Genomic DNA, 11,462 nt, shown 5'->3' with positions numbered 1-11,462 from the left:
CCAAAATATGGCACAACTGGAAGTGTAGACATATCCTTATATACAAAGGTCCTAGGGCATTTAGGGCTAGTACCAATATTTTAAATTCTACCAATTAGCCCACAAGCAGCCATTACAGAGCACCGTGCTTATGGAGAGACCCTTTGCTTAACACACGGGCTGGCCCATTCTGCACTAACTTCCATTTCCAGATTAATTTTAGACATAACCCCCAGATAAAGTATGTTACATTCCTCCATGGTGACGGATGACAGTCACAAGATCCGCATCCTGGATGATATACTATGAAAGTATCTCTTTAAAGGAACAGGGCAGCAGCAGCCCAAGAGGTGTGAATGGCTCAGGCCCACATTAAGAGCCTGAGACTGCATACTTTGTCTAGCACAGATATCACTACCACTCAATTGGTGCCATCACATTCTTTTATGTAGTGTAGGTTGAGGAGTGTCACTTTATTTTCAAGTCAGAAAATCCCAGGCAGTTTTCTCTCACCTTTTGCAGGTCACTTCTTATCCCCACTCCGCCATCTGTAGCACTCTGTGGTGTCCTGTGTTACTGGAAACTTTGAATTACTACGCTGAGACTCAGTACCAAAGTAAAACCTAGCAGTTGTCCATTTCATTGAATATATCAAGCTGGGCTGTTAGCTTACAAAGAACTAACTAAACACTCTTTAATATGTGTCATGGTTTAAGAATTATTTTTATGTTACTTTGCTCCCCAAAGCCAGAGCTATGACTTGGCATTCTATTTCACAGTCTAAGGCTTAATTTCTCAATAACTACACACGATGTTAACCTTCTGCCCTTTATCTAGGTGTTCAGAGAAAAACGGCCAATTACAAAGCCATATTTTCTTTTAACCCTTTTCTCAAGTGACTGAAATGTTAACTGTGCAATGATTAAAATGTTCTTAGATTATTCATAAAGCCTTCTGTACTATCAAGTCAATTTCTCAACCAAACACTGGTAGAACAAAGAGAAAGGGAGCGGGGGAGGAAAAAGAAGAGGCACTCCATTCTATTGTCTGTTGACATATTCAAGATAAATGTTGTCAGCTTCAGACTAAAGTTATGTACCAGTGGACCCTTTCCTTGGGCAAACAGAGTCCCTATCTCAGGCACTTATATGACCCCATATTACTATAGTATCTGAGCACCTCACAATGTTTAGTGTATTTATCCTCACAATTCACCTCTAAGGAAGTGCTATTATCCACATTTTACAAATGGGGACACTGAGGCACAGAGAATCTAAGTGACTTATACAAGGTCATACAGGAAGTCTGTAGCAGAGCAGGGCCTTGACTTCAGGTCTCCATAGTGCCCTAACCACTAGGCCATCATTCCTTTTGATTTTTTGGTCCATCTGAGGTCAAGTTACAAGCCTGGAAGGGTTGTGAGGGCCAGTGGGCAGACAGAGCTTCCTCTTCTCGTCAAGTGGAAGGAACCAGCTGAGACAGCACTGGATGAATAGGCAAAGACCAGATTCAGGTAAAACCAAATAAAATCCAAGACTAGTATCTGTGATTTAGAAGAGATACACAACTTGGAGCAAAAAAATGAAGAAAAGCAAAGAAAAAGGCACTGCCAACATCATTTTTTGAGGGTATGTAATTTTTCAACAGCACTCCAGATTGTTTTTTTTACAAAGGTACTAAAATCAATTAAAATAATATCTGACGCATAATGAACCTGGAAATTTCTCTTAGGAATAACTAGGAATAATTTGCTGCTGCTGCTATTTTCCTAGACCCATATCTGATATTTTTCTTATCTACTTAGGCAATCGTAAAAAAGTTTTAGTTTTATAGTCACTATCATTTCAAAGATTTCTTCTGTTTTTCTACAGATGATACCAATTCCAGTGGTATTCCCTATTTTAAGTGTAGAGAATAGATCTCAAAACACTGGAATCTTTGAAAACAGAACAAAATTGGGAAGTGTGCTCAATGTACCTTTAAAAAAAATCCTAATAATATCTTGACTATATCAATCAGCTTGTTTAGACTTCATAATGTTTACACCTTATGAATCCACCCAGGTTCAGAACATTTATCTCAGCAGGCTGCAAAACTTTCCATTTGTCTTTATTACATGAAGCTGGATCATTCTAATTTCTTGTTTACAGGCAATTTAGGTCATTTTTGTATGCAGTTTGATTGAATCCAGTGATGGGAATGCTCATTAGTATTAGCATATCCAACAGAGCTGAGGCCCTGCTGCAAAGTTCAGCTAAGTTTTGTAAAGTTCTTATCAAGGGGCTCTCTCTTTGAGTTCATCTCTAATAGACAAGCAATAGAAGCATACATCAGTGTAACTTCCTGCAGGACTTTGAAAAGTTATCCATTGTTTGTTCAATTCCGCCTTAGGAAATTGGGGGACTGAATAGTACAGACTGATGATAATAGGCTATGAAGAAGTGGCAGCAAAGAACTTATAACACAAAGTTACTTAAGACATAAAAGGCATTTAGATAGCTTCTACTTTCCAAACTGACATGTCTGAAAAGAAGCCTGGTCTCAGACGACAAAATGCACAATTAGCCTGTGGAACTCACTACCACTAAATGAGGCTATGATCTCAGCAGAATTTTTAAAAATAGACATTTATATGGATAACAAGAATATCCAGAGTTAAAATAATATATTAAAAATGAACAAGAGTTTTGAAAGCTACGTAGCAACCCTCAAGCTTCAGGGCACAAGCCAACCTGTAATTGTTGGGGGTTAGGAGGGAATTTTCTCTGGGGGCAGTTATCCCATAAATGCCTACTGTAGGGTTTCTTGCACCATCCTCTAAATTATCTAGTATTAAGCCACTGTTGGCGGCAGGGTACAAGACTGTAGAAACCACTGGTCGGATATGATATGAAAAGTCCTATGACTGTCTGACTGAATAGCCTAGATATCAAGAGATCAGGCCCTGTGCATTAAAGCAGTTTAACCTACTTTAACGGGCTTTTCAGCAAGCATAAGGATATGCATGTGAGCCCTGCAGAGAGCACCTCTAGCTATTTAAAGTACTTATATAGCCCAGATTATCTCAGAATCTAAGCACCCATAAAATATATGGCAGAAACCGGCTATTTATAAATAAGGCTATTTGTCGCACCCCAGCAGTTGTGTCCAAAAAACTAAACCTGTGGTAGCCAGAAAGAGAGCAGGTACTCTAAACTGGGGAGGGATGGCTCTAAACGAGTGTCCTTATAGCACTCAGTGTTCATTGGCTTGAGTGGGGGGAGATCAGATAAACTGTAAACATGCAAATTTCTTTGAAAAAATATTGTTTCAACTGAGCTTGTAAACTTTTATTTTAACTTTGGGAAACAGTTTACATATTCCTCTGGTGTAGGAAGATGTCACAACATGCTGGGATGAGTGTGACATTTTCTATACAAGCAGACCCAACACAGATTAATCACACTCCTCCATAAACAAACATTCCTGCTTAGAAACAAATCTGTTTACATGGGGAAACCTGCGATGGGACTAGAATTTGGATCTCCAGGTGCTCAGGCTAGTTGTTCCTGCAACGAGCTGTAGCAGCCTCAATAGTCCAGACAGCTAAGGCTCTGGGGGGCAGGGACCATTTTTTGTTCAGTGTTTCTACAGCGCCTAGAGAGCAATGGGGTCCTGGCCCCTGACTGGGGTTTCTAGGCACTACTGCCATACAAGTGATAATACACTGGATCAGGAACCTCTGCCACAGCACCATGTTTAGATTTTATTTCATTATGCTTCCAGATCAAGAAAGGTTTCGAATATGGCTTGCTTACCCGGTACAGAAAGGACAAAACTTTGTTCAAACTGCATTTCAATATGTGCTCTAGCCTAACCCTTTCGCCTTGTGCTATCTTTAACAAAAAAAACAAGCCTTCTGAATGCACCTGTAATTTCTATTTTTCAACAGGTGTCTCAAAATGGCAGTGGGGTGCGGTGGATAAGATTGGAGTTTGTCGTTTTAGAGACCGGAGTTCGGTGATGGAAGTGACTTTGCATAAGCTCTCTGCTAACTCACATTAAAAATGGAGGATGGTAGAGGGAAGTTTTCGGCAGCTCTTTCCTGACAGTCTTCTAGCTTGAGGTTCATGGCCTCAGTCAAAAATAAGGGTGGTAAATTGCATGGAAATGTAGACAGCAATGAGAAGAGTTAAGATGTGAAGTCCTAGTCCACTCTTTCCCAGCTCAAGTAACTTCCCCCTAGGCTATAGAGTTGGGGGAGGGGGTCAGTCAATCACTCTCCATTTTCTTTCCTAATGGTGTTTGCATCACTGCAGATTTGTCATCAAATTTTTTAACTCACATTATTCTCACTCTATCAATTCATTTTTCATCAGCCCACAATGAAAATTCAAGTCATGCTCAAAGTTTGTATTCTGTGTTTTGGTTTTTGTCATTTCAATGAGATTTTTACAAAATAAAGGTTTAAAGTTCCTATTAATCTGAAAACTTCTGACACAACTTTAACCAGGGAGTCGACTCAAGCTTTGCTAATAATGGCTTTTTTGGTTTGCCAGCAAATCCAAAAAAATTGTAAACAATTTTTTACTTTGGGTTGAACCGAAAACAATTTTTTAAATTTAGATTTTTTTAAAATATTTTTTGGCAAATGGAAAAGTCAAAAAAAGTCAAGTCTAAACTTTCAGGCACTTTGACAGAAGTAAAGAATGACTAGAGGAGGAGAAGGCCCTTCCTTATCATCTTTAGCCCCATGGTTACAGTCCTAGGAAACCAGTGTTCAGTTCCCCCCTGCTCTTTATGTGAGAAGGAATTTGAACATGGGTTACTGTAGTGAGGTGGACTGACCCTCCCCAAACACAGAGGAAGAGGGTGGCTCCACACCCTCGTGGGTGGAGCCCTACCTCCTACCTCTGCCCCCAGAAACCAAGGGGTGGGGCCAGAAGTATAAAGGCGGGACCCGGAAGCTCAGTAGGGGCCCAGCTACTGGATGGGACAGACGCGTCCCCTGAGCACTCGTGCTGGGAGGTGGCAGCAGGCCCGCAGAGTGCAGACGACTGGCTCAGACCACGTGGACCCTGGACTGACCTGACCCCGGGGGAAGCAGACGAGTGGCCCGGACCACCCGGACTCCTGGACGACCTGACCCCACAGGAAGCAGACAACTGGCCCGGACGACCCGACCCCGCAGGAGACAGACGACTGGCCCGGATCACCGGCTGGCCCAACCCCGGCAGAGCTTCTGCTGGCAACTGAGGCCCCCGCCGATAACCTTACCTCACTGGACCAGCAGGTACCCTTGAGTGGGGAGAGTGCAAGTGGCCATGGGGTAGTAGACCGCTGTCTGGCTGCAACGCTGGCAGAGGGTGAGTCAGCGTGTTGCGGCTTGGATACCCGCTGACGTGGTGGCAGACCCCTCCGCCACCCTTAGGGCCCTGGGCCGGGACGCAGTTGAGTGGGAGGGCCTGCATCCCCCCTGTCACCCAAGTGGTGGGTGGCAGTCTCCCCCTCCCTCAGGCTAGCTGAAGGAAAGCCTGAGTTAACTGACTTTGTTTGCAGCCCCACCTGAGTGCAGGTTGGAACTGAGAGACTTTATTTCACACCCTGCTCTGAACCAGAGCCTAGGCTGATTGACTATTTGCAGCGCCACCTGAGTGAAGGCTTGAGGAGGTACTAGGGCTGCAGGGAGGCAGTGAGGGCAAGAAAAGGCAGCAGGTCCAACCCCCTTGCCAGTGATGAGTGGCCATTTCAGACTGTGGTTTGCCCCTGAGAGAAGGGGCTCGATGACGACTGGCAGTAGCCACTGAGGCAAGGTGGGTATAGGGGGGTTGGGGTTCCCCTGGGAGGGGAGACCCAGAGTGTGGGGACAAGCACCCCAAGGTAAGGGGCACTGTGGTCTGGGAGGGATGCAGCCGGGGCCTGAACTGGTGGAGATAAAGGGACTGCAGAGGGGCAGGTAAGGGCAGGGGAGAAACCGGCCAGAGGAGGGCATTTCTGAGGTGGAAGAGCTAATTCCCAGACTGATCAGCAGGAGGCGCTGCGGTGGTGAGTGCCCCGCCTGGCTACAGTCACCTACATTGCAAGAGAGTTGGTTAGCTACCGGACTAGGGAGTATTCTGGCATGGGGCTCTCTCAGTCTCTCCTCTTGAAGCTTTTCCACTTTTTATATATAAATACAGTCACTGCAACAGGGTCTTGAACTTAGGGCATTCACCTAGGATTAGGGAGACCAACTACCAGGCTCACTCTCTTTCCCCAGTGCCTCCATAAGAGTCACTTAACAGATAATGTGACAGTAGATGGTGCTCAAGAGTATTAGCACACTTCCTAGGTTATGTAGGATCAATACAACTTGTTGCGCACAGCAACTCGCTTCTTGCCATTGTAGATCTTTACAGAAAGCTCTTAAAAAGCTAAACATGCCAGCATAGACATGGCTAAAGACTTAATTGCACTTACCTAGCTATCCTTCAAGAATCAAAATTGCTATTGTGACAGAGAATTAATATACATGACCCAACTTTTAATACATTTAAAAGCTCAGTTTTCTCATATGCAATATTGGAAACAAAGCATGGTTTTACAAACTTTTGAAATATGACACACTAGGCGTAAGAGGTTTCCAGTATACTTTAAAAAAAAATGTCTGGCAAGTAAATTAATCCCAAACATACAAAAATGTCTTTTCTACTCACAATACCACAAGTCTTCTCCAAAGGGGGTACACACATATACACCCAACAGGTGGCCAAATCATTTAACATGAATCAACTTCCAACATCTAATCTCTCTTTTAGTTTAAGGAGCTTTCAGTAAAGCCAATGACAAAAATTTCACTGGCTGCCCACTTTTGCTGAAATGTATAATAAGCTTAGCAACATGCTGCACTCTAGATTCAATTGTCTGCCAAGAGTGAACAAACTTTTCTAGACAATCTGTTATTTTACTGACTGCAGTCAGTAAAGCCTGTTGCACCATCTGCTCTGTGGAAAGTACAAGGTATGTGTTTTACATGGGTTCTCAATTAGAGATGGGCCACAGTCAAAATTCCTGCTGTGGGGATCCGCTGAAAGGAGTTTCAACAGCAATTTCCGACCTTCTAGCTTCATGGCAAAGCATCCTAGACAAAGCCCTTCCATAACAACGTTTTTCTTTTCTATACCCTTGAAAGCAATCTGTTACAACACACCCGGTCGGCAATCTTATCAGAACCTGAAGGACTAAGGGAGCATCGGGCCAGAACTGCTTTCTTACCATTCCAACTAGTCCATTACTGGGGCTATTCCTGTAGGTAAATAAATAGTTGGATTCTCCAATACTGGTTTGAGGTACGTTCATTTTCTATGGCATCAGGAAGGGAGTTTACACTGCCATTACCTGAGCTGTAAGTGTCGTGGGGGCTTCAGTCTCAAGGGGTGTTCAGCCAGCTACATTCACCACCATTAAAGTAACATGAAGTCCATCATAAAAGCTGACAAATACAGAGAAAAAATGTTTGAGACCAGAGGTATTAATTACATTGAATCATGAGGTAAAACCAAAATGGAATCCATTCGCTTTCTCATGTGATCCACAAGCACCCCATCCCATCCCCACCATATGTCATATGAAAGACATGACTTAGATCTACTATGTTGGGGCATGGACAGATAAAATTCCATTTTGATAACCCTGACATTAGCCTGGGCTAATGCATAATGGTTTGGGCAACAGGTAGTCCTTTGAGACATCCAAAACCAGGAGTACATTTGCATCCATTGGAGTGCAATGGCACACAAGTCATGTTGAAGACACAGAATAGGGCTCATGTAAATTTTCTATCAAAACAGGTTTTTGATGGAAGGTAAGGTTTGTAACTAAACAAAGTTTTCACAAAAAGTGGCCACAGAAAATTTTTATTTTTTGTCAAAGAAATGAATACCCAGAACCGGAAATGTTTTTTTTTTCCTGAAATGCCACTGCAGTGCCTCACAGGAGTTGCGGTTCAGTTGCTTCATGCTCCCATTCTTCTCTATGGATCAGGCTCCTATGCCAGACTTCATCTCCCATAATGCACTGCAGCCATATGACTTTCCATGATGTATCCCTCACCAAGAGGGAGACCATGGTGCATCATGGGAGATGTAGTGTGACCAGGAATCCCAGCCTATAGAGCCAAAGGAAAGCATGAAGCATGGGTACCCATAAGGCACTCTTTTATTTTTAATTTTTCACCAAAAATTCCAAATTTTCCATTGAGAAAAAAATCATTTTCTGGCCTACTCTACCAATACTTACCTTGTTTTATATAATTTCAGAGGCTATGGGTCTTTTCCACCTGGGTGGGTGAGATTTCATAGATTTAAATTTGAGAAAAGCACCCTAGAAACATCTCTGGATGAAATCCTTAAAGCCTTCCATTTTGCTTAGGTTGCTGAAGTTGAGGGGCTCAGGACACACTTGTTTTAATGGGGTGAGAGAAAACCAAAGTTTGGGAGCCTGGAGTTACTGGGCTGTGGACAAAAACAATCAATGGAAAAAAAGGTGTTCTGATGTTTTTTAAACCAAAGTTCAAAAGGGGGAAAAAAGGAGATTTTTATTTTCAATTTCAGATTCAACAACCTGCTGGCTGAAAAAGACCTCCCTGGGTTTTAACCTTCAGTGATGCTCCTGAATTATGATTCACTTTAATCCCCAGTCTAGTCTCTCTCTCTCTCTCTTTGTGTTCCCCCTGGAAATTTGAGCTTCTATGTGAGATCCACCAGCCTCTGCATCAATAGAGGGGATGATGTAGCATGGCCTTTCTTCTGCTTTGTTTTCTGCAGCCTCCCTACTAATATCACCAGTTATTTCTAATTCCGAAATAAATTCCTTGAAAAATAAAGCATGCAAAAACTCAGAACAGCTGTTAGACCTTAGAGCAATGAAGTTGTACCTTTCTTCTGAATTCAGGGGGAGGGGAAACTTTGATTAACTGATGTCTAAGGTTTAAAACCTAGTTGCTAACAAGGTGGTGGCAGGTAACTCTCGGGACAAACCATCTCTTCAAGAATTAGAAAAGGAGACAAAAAAATACTTACCTCTGGAAGGAAAAGAGGTGTTCGCCTTCAGCAGTCAAACATATAATGGTCATTTTAGGACTACAGCTGCTTGTTGCTCCCAAATTTAAAGGGCCAGCTACCTGGAAAGCATGCTGGGAGAGGTTCCTATTGCAGTTTGGCCCCACACTGGGGAGTTCAAAAGTGATTAAGGAATCCCATAGGAAGTAGCTCTTAGGAAAGATGATTGAATTCCTGTCTTGTAGAGGGCCAGGAATTCCGATCTTATGAGTTTTACAGAGCCTGCTGTATTCAAATTAGTTATGTCTTTTGATTCTATAACAAATCTAGATGCTTTTGGACATCCACTGTATCCTGTGCTTTAAGCTTACAATCAGTGCATCACAGTAACTCCACCCTTCCATCGGCCCTTCTTTCCACAGGCCTCCTGCCAGCCAGCGCCCGGATTAAAGAATTTTGGGGCCCCATGCACAATGGAAATTGGGCCTCTGCACACCTTCCTTGCCCCTGGGGGGATGGGAGACAGTAAGGTCCTGCCCCACAGGGTGGGGGCCCCTGAGGTGTTGGAAAGTGAGCCTGCCTGGCTGCAATCATCCACAGGCTCCTGTCCCATGGGTCTGGTCTGGTTCCCTGCTCCAGCCTGTGGGCTTTGCCACACGAGGCAGAGGGAGCCCTCCTCTGCCCCTCACCCCCTATGATGCCCCGCCCCTTTCCTGGCCCACGATGGGGCCTTGTGCAAGTGCACTGAGTGCACATTGAGTAACTGGGCCTGCTGCCAACATTCCTGTCCTCAGAGATTCTCTTCTCAGTGCTGCTCTTCTCTTCCACTGTCTGCTAGACAGTATATCTGCTTGAGAGACAGTACAACCTAAAGGAATAAGGATGGGAGCGAGGCTTAGGACCCTGTCAGTACTGCTCAAGTCTTCACTGGTGGCTCACTGTGTAGCTACTTACAAGTCACTTCTCTGCCTCAGTGTACCCATCTTTAAAATGAGGGCAATATAACAAGCTGATAACACCCTGCCTGGGGTGAATCGTTTAGCATTCACCCTACTAGCAGCATCTTGGACCACCTGTTGAATATTTAATAGAACAGTGCAATATTTTTTCTGTCTTCTAAAATTATTTGATACATTCAGAGCCATTGGCTCCTTAGAAATACTTGCCAGTCTTCAACCCATCAGAATTCAATTTATATGCCTACTTATATGGTGTAATGAAAACAGAATAGATTAGAATTCTAGTAGCACACCCAATTCTCCCCTCGGGGAATGCTTAATTTCTAGGATTTAAAAATTACAGGACAGTTTCATTTGTATATTTAATTATATGGCAAGGCAACTGAATGCCCCAATATGGACATGTCATGGTATACTTAAAATGTCATGATAGATTTGCCAGTTAATACAGAACAAGCAGGCTTGTTTTTCTTTTATTGACTGATAATCATAAGAGAAAAAAGGGAACAAGTCTGTCACTGGTTGTGCCAGGCACAAATAACATCTTAGAATAATAATAAATAATTCTTCTTTCCACAGTTCCATGCTGACGGAATATGTGCTTTAGCACTGTCACTCTGTATTTACTAATCAACCCATGACAAATCTATGACTGTGTCCCATACATAAGTAGTGCACTTGTACATATTTCTATAGGAAATTATGGAGTGGGTGGCTGTCTGATGGATTACTATGCTTTACAAATCAGACATAGGTTTTTTATAATCAGACACATGCTTATCAAAGTATTCCAAGACATCATGCACATTATGAATTGGCTCAAAGTGTGAAAGACACATTAAAATATTCACTTTCAGCCTCTATTTTAAAGTTACTGATTCAAGCACATTAGTTGTCATCCTTTTGAAAACATACAGCAAAAATAAAAAGATTACTCATTACAAAAGGGCTTACAAGAACTTGAGGTGAAAAGGAGAGCGTAGTCCACCCACCTATTCAGGAGCTAGATAGTTATCTGGCATAAATCGATCCATTGTCCTCAAAAGAGCTGTACTTATTTACACCAGCTGAGGATCAGACCACAAGATTTTAAATGCTATGAGATGAAATCTAAATATTTGCCTTCCCTCCACCCACACCTTCCATTCCATTCCATTCTTTATTGGAACTTCCCTTTTATGAAAAGAGTGCAGAATGTTCCAAAATCAGGACCATCTCCAATTTTCAAGACAGGTAGCATCCTTCATTCATTTCAGAATAACACATTTGAAGAGCTTTTATGTGATCAGCTGCGGGAATTGCACTCTTGATCTGGTGATGGAGGGGGCATGGTTAATGGACAGATATGTTTTGGAGAAAGAAAAAGAGAAAATGTGAAGGTGTGGTTTCTGGAGGAAGGAATTGTGAGCCAGCACTTATGGGTCATATTCTTGGTCTCTGCACTAACTTGCTAACCTTTCTGTGCCTCATTTTTTCCATCTGTAAAATAGGGATGTTAAAAGTAGGA

Source organism: Terrapene carolina, unplaced genomic scaffold (genome assembly GCF_002925995.2).
Source record: "Terrapene carolina triunguis isolate 2854851 unplaced genomic scaffold, T_m_triunguis-2.0 Scaffold112, whole genome shotgun sequence".
NCBI lineage: Eukaryota > Metazoa > Chordata > Testudines > Emydidae > Terrapene > Terrapene triunguis.
This window is presented reverse-complemented; position numbering follows the sequence as displayed.